The 9,078-nt window shown below is 30.8% G+C and overlaps 1 long non-coding RNA gene across 1 annotated transcript; it reads left to right on the top strand.

Moving 5' to 3' along the window:
* The first annotated feature begins 4,222 nt into the window (after positions 1–4,222).
* Positions 4,223–6,718, top strand: LOC127073886 (uncharacterized). Its single transcript, XR_007785890.1, has 2 exons — positions 4,223–6,227; positions 6,318–6,718. It is a non-coding gene; the product is annotated as an uncharacterized LOC127073886 (long non-coding RNA).
* Positions 6,719–9,078: the final 2,360 nt, after the last annotated feature.

Below are 9,078 nucleotides of genomic sequence, written 5' to 3'. Positions count from 1 at the left end.
AAGTGGAAGAAAAGGCTGGATTATGCATAACTTACTGACTTTATCAGAGTCAAATATAAAGTCATGTAACCAAAGGTTTGATGGGTTGTTTTCCAAAACTACTTTGTCCTTATATATATATGCTCAAAAACTAGCATCAACCAATGTTTAACATTATAAGTATATTAGAATTAGAATGATGATTATGATGAAGACCAAACATTGAAAATACATTATCTTGGAATCTTTTTTTCTCTGTGTTTGTAAACAATGAATTATTGCTTTCAAGGTTCAGAATGTCGGGAATATTATTTGAGTTTATGTACTAACATTTTTGTCCCTATAAGTTTGCTTTTTGCAGAAGGACAGCCATTACATTCAGAAGACCACATGTATATTCTATTTCTATTGTCATCACTTTTTCATTCTTTATTCCCATGGGTATATTTGTCTCTCTGTTCTGCCAAATTCTCACTTTAACTTAACCCTATAAAGCTTATATTTAATACTACTATATCTATTGCATATACAGTCATAAACAGCCTTTTATTATTTTTTTAATATATATAACTACTGATTGTAAACATGATTAAAATAATCAAATGGATTTTAGTTAGCCAATCATTCCGCAGTTTTTCTGAACCCCTCATTATTTTGTAATTAGACAATTCATTACGTATATATAGAGGTTAGAGTTGGAATATCCTAAAATAAAATAATAGTTTAAATATAATGTATAATTATTTGTTTTAGTTTTTGTAATTTTTTTATTTAGTTTGAATTCTTCACAAATATTTTTTTTCTTGTTTTTTTAGTATTTTGTGAAATTAATTTATATTAAAATTTGTCTCTATAGTATACACAACATTTTATTTTTAAAACCACACACACATATATATATATATATATATATATATATATATATATATATATATATTATATATATATAATATATATATATATATATATATATATATATATATATATATATATATATATAATTTTAAAATATTCTTTATATCTTTTTAAAAAAAGTGTAGTTATGATCCAATCTTAACTCTAAATGAATTGCTCATATTATAATTTGAATTAATGAGATCAAAGCTTGAATCATATAATCTCTATATTAAGATTCATATTTACTAACATAAGTCTCATAAAAAACAAATATCCTCTGCAGATAAATATAAAGTATATGTTTGGAACATACATAATTAATTAAGAATAGGCAGAATTGATTTTGATAGATTTGATCGTTGATATTATTATACTTTCCAAAATTAATTTCAGTTGTTTTAATAAAGATAATTTATTATATAAAAAAGAGAAACAAAAAGAATTAAGGGATATAAAACCTAAACCATAAAAAAGTTGGTAAAATGGTAGTTGGACATGTTTAACTTATCTCTCAAAAATTATAGAAAGTGTCATAATCAATAAAAAACATGCATTAACTAATCTATTTATTCATGTATTTTTCTCTTTCACAATATAAAATATCTTGAATCTACATGAGCTCATAGAGTATAAAGTAATCTTTCATTTATTTAAAAGATACAAAAGGAAAATATTCAAATTATAAAATGTACAAATGACCAACATTTAGTTAGTTTCAAGTTAAAGATTTCTCTAATTCTTCCTGTTTGCATATTCGATAGCAAACAGGATTCCATGTAATTAAACTTGAAAGAAGGTGTAAACTCCAATCTTAGCTAAGCAAGCTTCCAAGAGTGTTCATAAATTATCCTTAAATATGTCACACATGTTTATATTTTAGAATTTACTCTTGAAGCTCCATTTGGATTACACTTAATGCAATTATAACTATGAAAACAACAATTAACTTGTTTGATTTTAGGTGCGGGATAAAGTCGACATTTGATATCAAATTATTTAATAACCGTAAACTCGTGAATGGAAGAGTGCATGTGCCCATTGAAAGAAGTAAATTTCATATAGACCAACTATTTAACACGGATAATGTCTCTATCAAAGTCAGTGTTACATTTTAAAACCTGATATGATTTCTTGTATGTCAAATTTTCAAAAGAATTATCATGATGAGAGTCATGATCAAATTATGAATTTGAGAGCTCCAACTTCTACCAGCAAGTTTGAATAAATTTTCGTAACTAGTTAAATCAATGTTCATGCCAAACAATTTCCCCATCCAATGCCAGAAAAATAAAGTGTACATGCATCTAAAAAATAAATGGTATGCAATTTCCACATATTGATTGCAAAAAGAACACTTAGAAACCATATTTCTTCTTCGAATTAGGTTTTCTTCTGTTGCAATAACATTATGTATTAGTTTCCAAGCCATTAATGACTTAGCAAGTGGATGTAGCGATGACAAATGAATTATGTCCAAGAAGTCTCAATGTGACCCCTCTTAATACAATTGTAGGCATCTTTAAAAGATTGATTACCATTTACAGATCATATCCAAATGAGTTATCATTATTATTATTATTATTATTATTATTATTATTATTATTATTATTATTATCAAATGACAAGTTAATCTTCAAAATATCTTCAACAATCTGATGAGTCAAAATTGATAAGTCACGAGGAATGATTCAATTAATGTCTTGGATAATTGAATTGACCTTATCAGTTTGCATAAGTTGAATATCCATGATAATACTAGTTATAAATCTTTAACTTTGTTATCCCAACCAATTATCAGTCCATAAATCAATGTTCTTCCCATTACTAACATGTCATCTATTATGTTCCTCCAGAAAGGAAAAGTAATGCTTAATATCAGGTCATATTGAAGAAGAAATATGATGCATGATTGAGTTTTTTTGCATGAAGTATCTACTAATAAGTATAGACAATCATTGATTATTGATAGTTAACAACTTTAAACAAAGAGATAAAAAATCAACTTTGTTGATTGTCTTAATATCTCTCAGACCAAGACCTCTTTTAGACAAAGGTGAGCAAATAATCTTCCAAGATGTAGTAATCAACTTTCTATTATCTATGCTACATGTCCATACAAAATTTCTAATTCAATAATCTAATTTGTTAAAAATATCGATTGACCATTCATAAATCCTAAGACTATACATAAGCATGTCATGTATGACCGACTAGATCAATTGAACTATAATCATTATAGAAAGAACATGTCCTTCCCAAATAGCTAGCATGGCCAATATAATATCTGCTATGATCAGAAGATTATAAGTTGCAGACTTGCCTTTAAATGTATGAACTCCGAGATAGTTAAATGATGCCTGTCCCACAGTGAATCCAAACATATTTGGAATGTGTCTCAGCCTAGATCTAAAAGTACCTCCATCGTAAAGTTTGCATTTAGTTGGATTGTTGTGTTGACCAAAATTTTGCCATATCTTTGAAGGAGATGGTTAATGACTTGAGCATTTTTCCCGTAGCTATGCAAAATATCTTAAGGTCATCTAAAAAAAACAAAATTGTAGCTAGGAATGATTGTCTTACGAACTGATATGCATGTAAACTTATCATAATCCGTCAAATAGATAACTGCATACTAAGTGCCTTTTCAACAATGAAGACAGAGGATCTCCTTGCCTCACTACTCTATAGCAAGAAAAAAATTGCAATTTTTTCATTTATCATGATTGATATTTTAGCTGAGTGTAAAATGATAAGTATTCAATCACAATTTTTTTGTCAAAACCAAATTGAATAAGAAATTTAGTAAGATATTGACAATCTAAAATATAAAAAAAAAATCTGATAACTATCTTCAAAGTCACACTACCTCCAAATAATTTATTATCCAACATATTAATGAATTCTAAAGTAATCTCAATACACTCATAAATATGTTTGCTCCCTGAAGAAGTATTTTTAGTGTTTTGAAACAATTTTAAAAGTTAAATGGTAAACATGTATGCGATAATATTAGTGATGACTCTAACTTAAAATATCATTTTAGCTTTTAAATTTAAATATGATTTTTACATTTAAATTTTATGTTTGATTTATTTTTCTATAAATTTATTCAAATATAAATCACTTTAACTTCACTCATTTTTAATCAAAATCAATTTTACATAATTAATTTACTTAAAATTAATTTTCTTTCACCGGATAACCAAACATATTAAAAAAAAAACTATTATCTTAAATCATGATAATATTAAAATGGGTGACTCGTTTTTACTTAGAGTTGTAACATTTTAAAAGTTGAATTGTACTAACTCAACATGTCTAGTTACTCTCAAATAGATTTAGATCATTTCATTCAAACATTCATGAGTTATCTAAATGTAATGATTGTACTATCTTATATTGATTAAAGCGGCATGTGATAATTTAATTATTTCTCTTAGGAAAATGAGATGGGGTCATGTAGTTTCCTTTTCGTTGCGAACAAGAAGTGGAGGGCATAAAAAAGTTGACACCACGGTTTTCGTGATAATTCTTTCATTCTTGATCCCACAATAGAAAAAGGAGAGAGAGAACATAGAGAGCTATCGCTAGTTTCTTTCTTTTTCTCATAGAGAGAGATGGCACGAACTACCTTGGATTTTTCTTCAACCTTTCAACGACTTCACCCAACACCAATCATCATTATTCCCTCATCCTCTCTGACCAAAAACCCTAATCATCATCATTACACCCCCACCTCTTTCTTTATCACAAACATCATCATCTTTCACCATACTTTTCTTGATCATGATCACAAGAGCCACTCAAAACTAACTCAAGAACAACAAGCACACGAAGAAGACTACGAAGACAAAGAAGGAAACCCTAGCTAGCTAGCTTCAACAACTTTTATATATAGAGTGAGAAAAGAGTTTGTTTAGGGTCCTATATAGCCTTTGCTACTAAGATCCAACTATACTCATCAACACTCTTGGGGAATCAAGCGTCTCGGTCCGAACCATTTATGTTTTTGTTATAATTAAGTATATTATTCCATTTCTCCATTGCTACTACTATTAAGTATCATTTGTTTTTATTTCATAATACCAAATTTTTGTTTGATTGGCAGAAGGATATTAGAAGCTTTCATGCTTTAGTCACTGTCTTCTTTCTCTCTCTCTCGATGTGTAGAAGTGTTGTTACTTTTGTTGATCAGAAGGAAAAAAAGTGTTATTGTGATTGATTTAAATCTTTTGTGTAGATCGAAAAGCTTAGCTTCTTTCCATAGTGTCGGTGTAAAAATGAAGGTGTTGTTTACATTTTAAATATTAAATAGTAATGATATTTGAAAGTAGTAATGAAATGGTTTTCTTTTTTGATGATAAGTAAGAGCAATCATAGTTTTGGTGAGGAGAGTATATTAACATGCATGATGATGATGATGATGATGGACCTACTTTTGCTTTGCTGGGTCTAGCTAGCTAGGGTTTCTCTGGCCCCATATATTACTTTTATTTTTTGTGTTATTCTTCTTCTTAGACTATAAACCCTTTACCATTGAGTTTCTCAAATCTCGCTCTCCTTGCTTACAAACTCCATATTCATATGAAACTTTATCTAATCTTAGTTTGAGAAACCGCATGCTTTGCTTTCTCACGTGAAGAGGAAGGAGTTGAGAAAATATCTGTTTTTCACAAGTACAACAATGATTTGTCATATTGCGTTGGTGGAATTGTAGTGGAGTTCACTGACATGACATGGTGTCTTAGAGAAGACCGTGGGTGACCCTTATCTTGCTCTAGGACAAGTCTCTATTCTATTGCATCCAACATTGGTTTGGACGTACACCATTTGAATGAGAAAAGTTTGATGCATTTGATAAAAGATCCTCCTAGAGAATGTCGTTTTAAATCCCTATTTGTTAGCTCAATTGTTTTATACCAACACTTCATACTACATAGTTTTTATTGTTTATGGTACCTTCATCCTAGTGGATGTGGTTTTAAATCCCTATTTGTAAGCTCAATTGTTTTATACCAACACTTCATATTCTATAGTTTTTATTGTTTATGGTACCTGTTAAATGAACAAAATGTAGATCGTAAACTATTCAAGAAGTGGCCGAATCCGCATCAATGTAAGTTATCAACCATGTAGTGAAAGAAGAGTAAAGTTGTAGTTCATCCTGACGGGTGACGGGTATCCTGAATATAATACATGATCTGTCTAAGATCGTGCATGTGATCACTCATTGTATAGCGCATAAATAAACATATTTGTTGTAATGCGTAAGAAATGTCTAGCAATGTGTGAAGATGAGATATTGGAGGCACCAACAAGACTGTGTCGAGAGATGGATCTTCATATGTCAGGTGATGACAATACCCAAAAAAATAATTCACCAATCCCAAGTATTTTATAACAAACTCAAAGCTAAGTAGTGATATGAAAGATTTTTGAAGGTCATTGGAAGAGGGAGTACGAATGATATCATCCACATACAGTAAGAGATAAGCCTTTTGTGAATCTTTTTGGTAGATGAAGACAGAGTTGTCATGCTTACTTTGAGAAAATCCAATAGAAGAAACATAGTTTGAGAATTATTTATACCATGCGAGGAATTTGTTTGAGCTCATACAAAGATTTACACAAAACACAAACATGATGAAGACACTATAGATCCTTGTAATCAAAAGGGTTGATGCATGTGTATAGTTTCTTTCAGTTCACCATACAAAAAGACATTCTTCACATCTAACTAAGTTCAAGTGCGCAAGACCATAGACTTAAACTTCATGTAAAATCTAAGTGTTGGTTCTGACTATGAATATTGAATGAAAAGATTGAAGATCAAATTCCGACATATCAGAAGCTGAAGGCCAAACTATAAAGAAGTCATCTTCTGAAGATGTCAATATTCAAATATCAAAGTCCGAAGGAGTCATCCTCTAAAGACCAGACTTTGAAGAAGTGAGCCTTTGAAGGCCAGACAGAGCGCAAGGACTAAGATGACACTGATAGGTCACTGTTCAACTCTGAACATACTTTATCACATGATGACCTAAGCTTTATCTTCTTCATAGAGTCTATTGGGATACAACTGTTAATTCCTTTTGTAGCAAAGGTTTTTCAAACTAGCTTTCACCTAACTTAACAATTTGGTGAAACATCCCAAAGTCTATTTTAAAGCTTCTCAAAAGACTCTAATATGTTGCATCTTCAACGACTCTTTTCTCTTCTATTTAAGGAGATAAAGACTTGAAGAAATATGTCGAACAATGCTAATGAAAATCAATTGAAAAAAAGAGAAGTTACTATGTCAAAGTAATAGAATAAGTTAAATTTAGGTTTTCTTATCCGTGTATATCTTAGAAATCCTTAAGTCTTATAAGAGTCTCATTGCGTTGTATTATTTATACACTTCTGATTGTATATCAAGTGTATTCACCCAAAAATCATTTATCTTATAGGTAGATTATTAGAAGTCTCTTACTAAGTGTTTGAGCATTTTAAGTATCAAGCTTGTGTGCTTAAGCAAGAAAGTCTCTTACGTGTATGCTTGAGCAAGGAAGTCTTTAGCTTGTATGCTAAAGCAAGAAAGTCTTTTACTTGTGTGTTTGAGTAAGGAAGTATCTAGCTTAAGTGCTAGAGCAAGAAAGTCTTTTACTTGTATGTTTGAGAAAAGGAAGTATCTTGTTTGTGTGATTGAGAAAATTGTAATCTTGTATGATTATAGTAAAAATTGCTTATAAGTACAAGGGGACTGAATTACTCTCGAGTTGTGAGAGAAACCAGGATGACTTTGTGAGTTATTCTTCTTTCTTGCATTTTATATCTGTTGCCTACCTCTGACTAGATCAGATTCTATAACATTGTGTTTAGAATATGACTTAAGAGTTTTAAAAAAAGAGCCAACATAAATCACCCCCTTCTTGTATTTTCATCACCTGCAGTTGACATCAGAGCCATGTCTGTTCTTAACACTTAACAGTGGTACATAAAAGATCTTGAGAAAAACATATTGAACTATGTCTGATGTATCTGAACTTGAGAGTGGTTGTCCTACTCCTCATGCTACTGTAAATCATGATTATAACACTCCAGAAAAGAATAACTACACAACTAGACCTTCAACCTTTAGTGGAAACTCTACTGAGTTTGAATGGTGGAAGAGCAAGATGTGTACTCATATCATAGACCTTTATGATGAGTTATGGGACATTCTAGAGTATGGCATTGATATTCCAACCAATGGAGTTGGAATGATGTCTGATAGAAAAGCTCTCACACCAGCTCATAAAAAAGTCTATAGAAAACATCATAGAGTTAGAGGCATCTTGGTTAATGCTCTACCTCATTCAGAGTATATCAAAATCATTCATAAAATTTACTTCTAAGACCATTTTCAATTCCCTATGTGATACTTATGAATAGAATCAACAAGTTTAGGAAGTTAAGGCTAACCTTTTGGTTTAGCATTATGAGTTGTTCAAAATGAAGGAGGATGAAGACATTGAAACCATGTTTTCTAGGTTTCAAGTTACTGTATATGGACTTCTGGTTCTGAACAAGAGTTATACTATGTCTAACCATGTCAAGAATATTCTTAGGAGTCTTCTTGTCAGATACAGATCTAAAGTGACAGCCACACAGGAGGCTAAAGACTTAAAAATATTAGGTTTTGAGAGTCTTATCAATAATCTTCAGAGCCATGAGATGGAGCTCAATGGAGGTTAACCTGTAAGAAATTCAAAACCTTTGGCTCTAAAATCTGTTACTAAAGCTACTAAGGCTCCTCAAGTTTGGGAGTCTGAAGAAACTTCTCAAGCAGAAGGTTCTGACGATGACTCAAATGATGAGGAAATGGCCTTCATCATTAAAATATTTAAGTATTTAGCCAAGAAGTAGAAGAGATTCTCTAGAATAAGAAGGTATTCTCTAGAAGAAGAAGTGGCTTCAGAGGATCCGGCTCCAGAGAAAACAAGGATGGCCAAAAAGGACGCTTTAACTGCAAGAAGCCTGGTCACTTCATTGCTGAATGTTCTGAGCTACGAAAGGACAATCCAAAGAAGGTTAGGTTTTAGAAGGATAGATTCAAGAAAAAATTCAAGAAATTTCTCATGGTAACATGGGGTGAACTTGACAACAAGGAAGACTCTAAAAAGGATGAAGAGCACGCCAACCTTGCATTAATGACTCTTACATCTTCAGAAGCAGAATCTG

This window comes from Lathyrus oleraceus, chromosome 4, assembly GCF_024323335.1.
Source record: "Lathyrus oleraceus cultivar Zhongwan6 chromosome 4, CAAS_Psat_ZW6_1.0, whole genome shotgun sequence".
Taxonomy (NCBI): Eukaryota; Viridiplantae; Streptophyta; class Magnoliopsida; order Fabales; family Fabaceae; genus Lathyrus; species Lathyrus oleraceus.
This window is presented reverse-complemented; position numbering and strand designations above follow the sequence as displayed.